General features: G+C 45.8%; 1 long non-coding RNA gene across 4 annotated transcripts in view; it reads left to right on the top strand.

Moving 5' to 3' along the window:
* LOC109028924 (uncharacterized) overlaps positions 1–6809 on the top strand; it is a 71234-nt gene extending 64425 nt beyond the window's left edge. For all 4 annotated transcript variants that reach the window (XR_010135448.1, XR_010135449.1, XR_008669493.2 and 1 more), the window contains 2 exons: positions 1738–1909; positions 5013–6809. This is a non-coding gene — a long non-coding RNA (uncharacterized lncRNA). The remainder of the gene's footprint in view (positions 1–1737; positions 1910–5012) is intronic.
* The last annotated feature ends 3495 nt before the right edge of the window (positions 6810–10304 follow it).

Raw genomic sequence — 10304 nt, forward strand, 5'->3', positions numbered from 1 at the left:
TTAATGTTTTCAACCATTTAAAGATGTAAAACTTATTCTTAGCTTGAGGGCTGTACAAAAACAGACAGTGGGCTGGATTCAGTCTGCAGACTATAGTTTGCCAGTTCCTCTCTTGGGTAACAGCATCTGACCTGTGGAACTTTTAAGATTGAAAATCTCAGCACTTCAGCATTGGAAAGGGCCTCAAAGGCTACTAGTCCTTAATTCCCCCCATAACATCTGATTCCTATGCAGTGCTTCCAATATTGTCATCCAATGCCTCCTTGGTTGCCTACAGCTGCAGGGAACACCACCTCCTGAGCCAGCTCATTCTGCACCCCCCAGGCTGTGCCGATTGCTAGAGTTCTTCCCATGTAGAGCGGCACCTGTCTCCAGTGACAGCGTCTACAGGATACAGTCAGAACAGTGAAGCACAATATTAACACATTAGGTTAATTTCATGCTCTACTTGTCCTAGGCTGATATTAACGAAAATTAAATTTTGTGCTAATCAGCCTTAGCGTTCAGCATGCACGACACAAATTTGTGATTTCTGGCAAGGGTGGTTAAATCATATTTATGCTATTTGTGTGGTGCCCGAATAACAGGGAAATACTATTACCAACAATTAAACTTCCAGGTTGACAGATGTCCCCTTGAGCAGACATAGCTGAGTGCAAATGGAGATTTTTTTCTTAGCAAGTTGAAGGCAGAAAGGACATAAACCAGGGAGCTTCAGTTAATTTTCAATTTCCTCCTTCCCTTTGGATGGCTAATTTTGAATGTTTGACCAATGCAAATGACTTTACCCTGTGCCCTGCTTCTGTTTCCTCCTTTTTTCTAGCTTTGAAAAGTAAAATTTCTACAAACAAGAAGGAATATTTTCTTCTTTCCAGGAATCTCTGGGATACCTAAATAGCATTCTTCCTAGTTGCAGGTAGCTTATTATGTGAGGGCAGTTGACTAGGAATTTAAAGAAGGGTGGTACTCCTTAGTGATTTGCAGAGCGGGAGAAATAAGAGTTGGAAGGGTGAAACCAGTCTGACTCCACGTGTATTTTCCTCTGCAAGAGAGAGATGCTTGCCTTACCTTGTGGTCACAGCATCTTGCGTTTTCTCTGTGCTTTCCTTGTGATTAGTCAGTTGCTAGCAGATGGGCTGTGTAAATGCAGTCCCATAGGTTTTATTTCCTGGAGAAGGGAAGAGCCACTCAGTCCCCCGGCTCCAGATGGATCTCTCTCCACAGTCCCCCATGCTTCATCTTCATCCGCAAGGAGGCACCAGGGGAACTGAAAGTCTGTAGGATCTTGGGCACATATTTTATCTAAGACCCACCGAGTATCCTCAGAGTCAGGCTCTTGTGGGGATCTTCCGCTCTGAAGAGGATTGTGTTCTTCTGTTTACTATGCTTCAGGATCAGTTCTGGGCGTAGGGACAGGTAAGGCCTTACATGTCTTCTGTCTGTAGGGTGACCAACTGTCCCAATTTGCTTGGAACTGAGGGATTTTCTGGGATGTGGGACGTTGAGTGCTGAAATAGAAACAGTCCCAGGCTGAGTGAGACTGTTAGTAAACCTACCTGTAAGGACTGATGGGACAAGACAGGTGGTCCTAGGCCATGGCCTGGTAAGTTGCTAATGGTCCCCTAGGATATTTTGGTGATTGCTTCCAGATTTTGATGAATCTACCTCATGAGTCTCTCAGAGCCCAGATCTGTTCCTCTCTTCTTAATTATCCGTGTGCCCAATTCTCTCCCACAGGAGCTGAAGAACTCACATTTGGGCTGATGGGCCTGGGGTAGGGATGACCAACAGACCACATGCTTCTTGTCTCTTCTACTCCCTGATCCTCTGATAGACAGGGCTAAGTGATCATCCACTCCTCCCACCCTCCAGCCTCCGAGTGGGCCACTTTTCAAGCATGGAATTCCAGGTGGGTGCTTCCAATAAGTTGGCACAATAGATAATACTTACTTGCTGTCAGGCTCAGACATTGCTCCAGAAGCAGATATGATCCAAGGGACCATTGCAGATAGAAACCCATGTGCAGAAAGTAAGGCTTAGCCAATGAAGTACCTCAGGCATCAGGCCAGGCAGAGAGTCTGAGGACTGCAGAATCCAGGAGCTATACATGTAGGATAAGGCCAGCTGAATCTGGATTGGCCCAGGACAGAGCCTGGTTTCCAGGAGGCTATTCATATTGGATGCTGGCCCTGCACAAAGAGGACATGTAAGCTGGCTTTAAGGTGCTTGGTCAGGCGGGACATCTGGTACTAACTAGATTTGAGCTATGCCCTTTCTTTCCGAGGTGCCCTGGCTAAGCATCCAGCCAAGGGGCAGCCAAACAAGCCCCTCTGCCCACTCCTCACTCTTCCTACTCTCAGCTGAGTGGGTCCAGTCTCATGACAATAAAGGAATGATGCTCACATGCATAGGATGCTACTGTGGGTATGTCCAGGTCTGGAGTGTGGGGGTGAGTCAGCCAGCTCAGACTGGTAAGGCAACACTGGTTGCTAAAACAGTAAAGTGCTGTAACTTCGGTTGGTTAAAGAGCCAGTGCCCTGAGCCCCTGGAGGTCCCCACCCCTCCCACTCCACCTATTGCCTTGGCCACCTGCCCTTTCATTCCAAGACTTGCTCTTCACCATCCAGCAATTGACGGGGTCATGCCTGGCACAGACTCCAGGACTCCTCTGTTGGTTCTGATTTGGAGTATCAGCACTTTCCAGTATGGTGTGCTGTTCCTAAAGCCCTGGCTGTAACTTCTCCTTTTTTCTCCTATCCAGGAAGGCACATCAGAATGCCTGTGATAAATATTAAGTATTTCATGTTTGTATATAGAGCCATTTTTACATTTGCCCCTTTAATAGTAGTAGCAGCAAATAATAATATGAACTGACACATCTGTAATGTTCTAGACACTTAACATGTGTTAACTTGTTTAATCCTCATAGCAGCCCTGTGAGTTAAGTACTATTATTATACCCATTTTACAGATGAGGAGACTGAGTTATGGAGAAGTTATCTAATTATATAATTAGCCTAAGCTAACACTGCGAGTTAGCAATAAGTAGAAGTCTCCCAGGGCCCTCGCATGCTCACACAAAGCACGAAAAGCAATAGAATGTGGTCTTGTGGATGAGGAAACGGAGACTCAGCAGGCCATGGGTCAAGGTGACTAGAGCAGCCCTTCATGTGAACTAATGCCTGGAGACCAGACAGGCCAGGACAGCTCTGTGAATGACAAGGGGACAGGTGATGATCAAGAACAGATTCCCCCTCCCTCCTCCATGCCTTGGCAACCTCAAACAGAATAAAACAAAATGACCACCACAAGGGAGGAGAGATAGTGAAACACCGGACTGAATAGTATCGTATTAAATTGTCTGAGATTAGATTTCTCCCTGCTGTTATACAAAAATACAGGTTACATTTCTTGCAACCATTTCTACTTAACTTTCCTTTCTCTGCTGGGTTCTGGGAGGGAAACTTCAGTCAGACTTGTCACCTGCCCAGGCTTTACCCAGGAAGTGAGCCTCAGTCTCATCTGCTCTCAAATGCCCAACTTATCCTGCCCCGGGGCCTGGCTGGACCAGGGGCTGGGGGGTGAACAGTGTGCAGGCCTCCTCCTCAGGGGCCTCCCTGCATTGGAGATCATTGATTTGCTTGTTACTCCTCCTCTCGCAACAGCACCTGCAGTTCTTATTTCGTGGGGAGTGGTAAGGAGTGGTTCAGACTGGTCACGGTTTCTTCCAGGTCTGTTGTATACAGCATCAACTTCATCCCCAGGCTGCTTGCAGGACTTAGGCATCTGAAGCTCAAAAGCCCAGGTCTTGTAGCTCAAGAGTCTGGAAAGGTTTGCAACCTTAAATTCCAAGGGTTTGGCTGTACAGCTCTCTTCTGTTCTGCTGTAATCACCCAATCAGGAGGCAACAGGTGCTTCATGGTCCAGTTTAGCAGCTTTAAGAGATACTGGAGGAAAATACACCACTTAATATCATCCAAGTACGCACCTATTTGCCATTCCTAGGTGACTCAGCCTGGGCAATATTCCCGCCTACCAGCGATCTTTTCAGCTCCCTCAGTAAAATACCAACACACCCTGTGGCTCAGTGATGCATTGAAGTCCCAATTTAGTGACACCTTATATACAGATTTTTCTAAATAAAATTGCTAATACAGTCAACCCTTCATATTCACAGGTTCTGCACCCTCGGATTCAACCAACCAAGGATTGAAACTATTTGAAGGAAAAGAACAACAATAATACAAATAAAAGCCAATAACAATATAACAACTATTTACGTAGTATTTACATTGTATTAGATATTATAAATAATCTAGAGATGATTTAACGCACATGAGAGCATATGCATAGGTTATATGCAAATAGTATGTCATTTTATATAAGGGAGTTGAGCATCCACAGATTTGGGTTTCTGCAGGGAGCCCTGGAATCCTGTGGATACCGAGGGATGATTGTACATTTTGAGAACCGAAGCCCGGTGCTGCCCTGTTGCAGCTATGAAGTATCCAGGTCACCTGGAGAAAGCTGACATAAGAGCAGGCACACAGCAGTAAGCTTTGATCCGCATCTTCTCTCTGGCTGCAGCCCTCAGCTCTTATGCACCAACTCTGACCAATGACTAGGACTGGCTGCTCGGAGTACAGCTGTATTGAGAAAGATTCTGAGGCTGGGTCTGCATTCAGCAGGAAAAAAATGAAGTAATTGTTCGGTAATGCCTGACATAGGCCTAAGAATGGGGGAAACGGTAACCCTCCTGCCAGGTTTTGTAGAATTTTCTCTAATTCATTTTCTTTAGAGATACGGTAAGAACCCGCCGCCACCCAAATGGGTAAAAGGCAAAGCCTGGTTTCCATTTTTTTTGTAAAGCCTCAGATCACAGGGGCACCTGAGCCATTAGTGTCCCAATGGCAGGGCAAGGCAGGCATGTCTATAAATCTCCAGTTTTTTGTTTGCTTATTTTCTTCTTTAAACTGCTTACAATTTCTCCTCTTTCATCCTCATTTCCACAGGAGGTGTTAACACTATGGACGAGTGGGCAACTGGCTCTTCAGGCTTGGAACCAAGAGGGGGCAGCAGAGAGCAGAGAAGAACTGGTTGGCTTGGGCTGACCCAGACCTAGGAAAACTTCCAATCTTCTTCTTCCCTCAAAACCGAATCCTTGTGGACTCACTCCTGAGACTATTGTCCCCACAAGTGGTGTGGTCCAAGGCCACAGCAAGAAAGGTCTGAGGGAGTTCTTTGGGGTTCAGGTGGAGAAAAGCCTGTGCTGGATGCCAGGCTGCTCTGAAAACAGAAAGGAAGATAATAATGTTAACAGCAACAGTTACAATTACCCAGCCCCTGTAGGGTGCCAGGCCCTCTGCCAAGGTGCTTTCTTTTCATTCTCTCAAAGATTACTTGAGGTGGGGAAACCCCTAGTTTACAGATGAGAAAACAGGGTCCCAGAGTGGTTAAACACCTTGCCCATGATCACATGACTAAGGGAGGGTCAAGCCACATTTTAGAATCTTGCCTGTCCTGCCCTCTGTGTTATGGTGCCCTTCCAGGAAGGAGGCAGAAAGGTGCACCTGGAGTTAGAATATCCTTGGGGAGTGTCCCGGACCCAAGGGAAGTCAAACGGTCCTTCTGGTACAGACTGCTGTCTCGTGATGGCCACGGGTCTCCTGACAGATTTAGCCAATTCACTGGCTCACAGGTCCATGCACCATCCTCAGCAAAGCCGGGGTAAGGTAGCTGGGCTCGAACAGCCCCAGAAAAAGGCAAAAAGAAAGAAAACAGAAACTTGTATGGAACTTTCAAGTACTCACTGCGGAAGTCATTGATTTATCTGCCTACTGTGAGAGTTACGTCACGTTGGAAGGTCACATTAGAATGCCCCTCACCTCCTGCAGCCTCAGCTCCACCCTGGGCTCAGAGATCAATCCTGGCCTTATTTAGGGAAGCACATCCAAGCATATTTGAAACTTTTGGGATGGACTTGGGGATACTGGCACCAGGGACATCTTGCTGTCAGTACTGTCCTGATTCTGAGAACTCCACTAGTGCCACATTCCTCAATCCGAGCCTGGGTCTAGGACTCAGGCTGCTGCCTCACTAAATGCCTTATCTTTTGGGTCACTGCAGACCAGGGCCCTGCCTTCTTTAGCCAATATCTGTTTCGCTCATCTGGCAGTAGGACATCAGTCTACCAAAAGAGTCACATGTTCATATCCCAGCTTAGGTCCAAGTTGTGAGCCAACTTCATTTCTTAATGTAATCAATCACTTTTTTGGTATTGCTTTTTTTCTCTAAAAAGTATGTATGTTTTCTGATCCTACGTGTAATATTTTCTGGGCCAGTTGCAGTGGCACACACCGGAGCTACTCAAGGAAGCTGAGTTGGGAGGATCCCTTGAGCCCAGGAGTTTGAGGTTACAGTGAACTATGATTGTGTCACTGTACTCCAGCCTAGACAGCTAGCAAGACCCCATCTCTTAAAAAAAATTGTTAGAAAATACATTAAAGTATCAAGGAGAAAAAAATTTCTCCTATCTTTCTGGATTCATTTTTCTCAACTGCACTTATTACTATCTAACACCGTCCTTTACTTAGGTTTTCATTGTTTGTCTCCTTCTCTAGAATGGGAGCTTGACAAGATGAGGGATTTCATGTTTTGTTCACTGCAAGTTCCTTAATTCCCAGAACAATACCTGGCACATTTACAGAATGAATGAATGAATTCATAATGCCATGACATCAGATATAATTTTATTTAATATTATAGAGGGAGCATTTTTCAATGTCAATAAAATGTTTTCAAAAGCATCATTTTAAATGGCTGATAATAATCTAGGGTATGGACATCTAAGCATGTGTTGAGTATGCCTGCAGTTTTGGATACTGAAAGATTACACAGATTAATTTGATTCCCCATTTATCAAGCTACAGCAGGGCCAGGCTCACTTTGTTGTTTGGTTTCTTAGTTTCTTGTTCCTGGTCGAATGAACAGATGAGACTGGTGAATTAACGGAGAATTTCTGTCACTGCCCTCTCTAGCCTTGGCATAGCACTGTGGCTCCTCTCTCCAAATTTCTAGGTGATCCAGCCGGCTGGGCTCTATGTACTGAAGCGTAGGCTGCCCAGTGTAAGCAAAATTGCTAACAGGCTGCTATTATGGTACCCACCTGTGTGGCCTTGCAGGGGTGGGGGAACTTAACTTTGTTCCTGTCCTCCTCTAGAAAATCAGTTACATTTCTCTTGTCTCCCTCCCAAGGATGATTTCCAGGGAAGCAAATTAAAAAGTGGTGAAAAGCCTTTAACAATTACTCAGAAATCTATCACTTCATCCTCTTTCACCTCCAGTTCAAGTTTAAGAACAGTCCTTTCAAGAAGAAAAAATTAAGCACTAAAGTCAGAAACATTTTAAATCAGGCTCAAAGAATGCAGGAACTGTGGGGCCAGGTTTCATATAAAATGCATTTTAGAGTTCACTTGGTGAGATATTCCCCTCAAAGAGCACAGGGACTTGATTCCCCAGCACTGTCCTGCCTCTGGATCTTTGCTCAAGCTGTTGTCTCTGTCTGGAGTGCCCTTCACCTCCATGTCTGCTTGTTGAAGATTTGCTGCCTCTAGGACACCTCTTCCAAGAAGCTTTCTGGAACCTTCTCCAAGTCAGAATTATGGTTTTTCTCAGGCATTGCACATGGCTTGTGCCATTCACTGCTGACTGCTTTGCATTAGGGTTCTTTTGGTCTTAGAGCCCTGTAGCTGATTTATTAAAGGTGTGGGCTGCCTAGGATGGTGGTTTCCTGCCATGGCTGCACATTAGAACCAGCTGGGGAGCCTTGACTCACCTGGCCAAGTGGAAACCAGCATCAGTATATTTCGAGAGCTCCTCAGGTGGTTCTAATGTGCAACCAGGAATAAGAGCCTTGCACTGAGACCTCCTCCCATCTCATGCATGGAATTTTTCTTGCATCTGTTCTTCCAGCTCACAGGCCCCTTCCCCTCACGACATGGAAAGAGAGATGAGTTTCCACTAAGACAAGACCTTAGCTCTGACTTGATGTCTTAAGCAGGAGATGTAAAACCTAACTCACAATGTCCGCGGGGTCCTGAATTTCTGTTCCAACCCTTTCAGCCAACTGGCAGCTTGGACTGGAGTTAGCGACAGATGTCTTCTGAGCAGGACTTACAGGTAAGCATATGAGTCCACAAGCTGGCCAGAGAGCCAAGAAGCATCTTGAATCTAAAAGGCTTAGGGCTCATGCTTGCATATGGGCCCTAGGAGATGAATATATTCAGCTGTTATGGGCTCAGCGAGATCCTTCTCCTAGGAATTCGGGGTCATTATATCACTTTATATCAACAACAAATCTTTCGGCTTCTGCAGCAAATGGGCGTCTCTGTGTCTGTTGTAGGCTTGCTTAGTCCTAGGTCCTTGTTGAAGAAGTCACAGAACTTGGACCAGGGGGTATTTTGAGCATATCATTTCTCAGTTATTACCTTCTGTGGCTTCCTACTGCTTGAGCCTAAGACCCTAAACCCCGCTTGAACCTGGCATTGAAGACCTCCTACAAATCTTGTCCAGGCCTCCTCAACCTATCTTGTCCAGGCCTAAAATGATTATTGGAGATCTCTTAGCCTTATTGTTACCTAGGGGCCTTTTGGGGAGGGTAGATGTTGGTGGAAACATCCCTGACATTTTATGCCAAATATCTATGCATTCCTTTCCCCAAGGAACACAAATCTGTAACTTTCAAGTTACCGGAGGGATTCATAATCCCCCAACCTGGAGGTTAAAGAATCCCTGGTATTCTACAAGTCCTTTGTTTTACAGAGGAAGAAAATGAAGCCTGGAAAGGCAGTGACTTGCCCAAGGTCACACAGAGTGGGTCTATAGCTGTAGGCCTGCAGGTATCCAGTTGCCCCCACCAAGCACCCCTGCATCTGTCGCTGAAGTTCTCAGCTTCCTCAGTGATGTCTGCAGGCTGATCATCAGAGTAGTGTGCTGTTGGGTCAGGGCCAGCAGGAGCCTCCACAGGCCTCGGGCCTCTGTGGCCTAGCCTGGATGACACAGGCTGTTCTGGCATCTTCTCTCACCCGGTCCTTCTTGGGTCCCTGGGCATTTGTTTATGCAGTGGTCCATCTAAGTGGGACAATTTCCTCCAAGGAGACCCTTCTGGTCCAACTGTGGCATGGGTCTCATGCATGCATTTTCCTATCCTTTTTTTTTTAATAGGAGAAAAGGCATACAAATTTATTTAACATGTATACATGGGAGACCTCACAACGAAGACCCCGTGCATGTATTTTCTAACACACTGTTTACCTTCTCTGTCCTTTGGCCTGTAATTCACCTTAATTTGGGGGGTCAGATAGGGCTTTCAGGTATTTTTTATTTTTTAATTAAATACTTTTTTTCTTAGTGTTTTGGACTTTATTAGATTTATTAGATTATTAGATTTACTTTATTTGATCACTAGGGAACTTAAAAACTTGATGTTTCATTCCATTTGCAACTCCAGTATCCACCAATGATAGCTACATTACAGACAGGAACACCAGGTCATAAAGTCCTGGTAATTGTCTTTGCTATACTATTTTGACGGTTAAATAATATAAGGCATACTAACGTGATAAATGGGCACCAACTGAATGTAACACTTTACTGTTGGTGTTATTGTGGTGGGTTTAATTCCTGCAGAGATTTTGCAAACTCCTTGAGGTCAGGAATTATGCCTTAAACTCTCATTGCCCCACTGCAAGCAGCACAACGCTGGGCATTTCAAAGCTTTCCATAAATCACTGTGTGCTGATTTTAAACAGGCTTTACACCAGGTAAAGACTGGGGAGGAGATGCCTGGGAGAAAACTGTTCAGGGAAAGATTTCAGCTGGTCAAACCCAGTGTTGTGTCTGCTCCAAAAAGAGTGTGGAAGAGCAACTTGTTGGCAAGTGGCCTTCCTTTGTGAGTAGCAGAGCTCATTTTTTCTCAGTCCCAGAGGCAAAATCAGACTTGGCTTAAGGCCGTGCTGCTGGGCTGTGACTGTGTGTGATCTGAGGAGAGTGGGAAGCCAAAGTCCCAGCCAGGGCTGGCCCTCTGTGGCCACCAGCAGCCACTGGCTGTGCCTCTACTGTGATCCCCAGCATGGAGCCTTTGAACAGACCCTGAGTTATGTGGCATATACACTGGATGAGGCTAGAAGCCTGGACATCTAGTGATTTCTGACCTTGAGCCTGAGACCTAGGAGGCCTTCTCTATAGAGTCCAGAGGTAGGACCTGTGGCCAGTGGCACCGACTCCTCACCTGCACCCGGGACCAG

Source organism: Gorilla gorilla, chromosome 9 (genome assembly GCF_029281585.2).
Source record: "Gorilla gorilla gorilla isolate KB3781 chromosome 9, NHGRI_mGorGor1-v2.1_pri, whole genome shotgun sequence".
Taxonomy (NCBI): Eukaryota; Metazoa; Chordata; class Mammalia; order Primates; family Hominidae; genus Gorilla; species Gorilla gorilla.